Source organism: Hylaeus volcanicus, chromosome 7, assembly GCF_026283585.1.
Source record: "Hylaeus volcanicus isolate JK05 chromosome 7, UHH_iyHylVolc1.0_haploid, whole genome shotgun sequence".
NCBI lineage: Eukaryota > Metazoa > Arthropoda > Insecta > Hymenoptera > Colletidae > Hylaeus > Hylaeus volcanicus.
Genome location: NC_071982.1, coordinates 13,148,955 through 13,150,041, shown reverse-complemented (window position 1 = coordinate 13,150,041; position 1,087 = coordinate 13,148,955). Strand labels below are relative to the sequence as shown.

Sequence of the window (1,087 nt, the reverse complement as noted above, 5' to 3'; positions counted from 1 at the left end):
TTGCAACATTGTGGAAGTTTCGGGAGAAACGATTTGCAACATTGTTGAGTTTGCAACATTGTGGAAGTTTCGGGAGAAACGATTTGCAACATTGTTGGGTTTGCAACATTGTGGAAGTTTCGGGAGATGCGATTTGCAACATTGTTGGGTTTGCAACATTGTGGAAGTTTCGGTAGATGCGATTTGCAACATTGTGGAAGTTTCGGGAGATGCGATTTGCAACATTGTTGGGTTTGCAACATTGTTAAAGTATCGGGAGAAACGATTTTCAACATTGTTGGGTTTGCAACATTGTTAAAGTATCGGGAGAAACGGTTTGCAACATTGTCGAAGTTCTGAGAGGAGCGATTTGCAACATGGTTGACTTTGCAACATTGTTGAAGTTTCGGGGAAGCCATTTGCAACATTGTTGAAGTTTTGAGCAGCGTTAAGTTCAACAATGTTGCAAATTTCCCCGCTCAAAATGGTGATGAGAAATGTCGGATTGTTACGTACCTACCTTAAAACTTAGCTTTTTGTATCAGGCGAATACGGGACTCGAAGAGGTGACACAATTTTTATATTTGTCTCGAAACTTACCTTTTTGTATCAAGATAACATGATATGCGAAGAGGTGGTATAATTTTTAATTTCGACAGGATTTTATATTTCGATATCAGGATTAGGAGATATTAGATGGTGTTAGGATGTTGCAGGTGATGTCAGGAAGTGTTATGAGCTAGTAGAATATGTGGAATGTGTTAGGGGGTGTCAAAAGTTGTCAGGAAATGTTAGAACGTATTAGCTGTTAAGAGGTTTCAGGAGTTGTTAAAGGATGTTTGAAGGTTTTAGTAGGTGTCCAAATATGTACGAAAAATTAGTGTCACTTACCGATGATCGACGCGGCCTGAACGATAGGCGAACGAAATGTTAGTTGTCATGAAGTAAGCGCGAGTATGCCCCTGTTAGATGTCAACCGAAGTTAGTTTGTTTGTAGTCCCTGTTGCTACACTGTAGGCGCTGAGGTACCCCTATCATGCGGCATCCTGTGTTAGCTAGTATGTCGGTCCGGTTGCCTTCTCGTAGGCGCTAAGCTACCCCTGTATGC

The 1,087-nt window shown here is 41.3% G+C and overlaps 1 long non-coding RNA gene across 2 annotated transcripts in view; it reads left to right on the top strand.

Annotated features, from left to right (window-relative positions):
- LOC128880411 (uncharacterized) overlaps nt 1-1,087 on the top strand; it is a 6,496-nt gene that overhangs the window by 1,319 nt on the left and 4,090 nt on the right. The gene's annotated exons all lie outside the window — the stretch shown is intronic.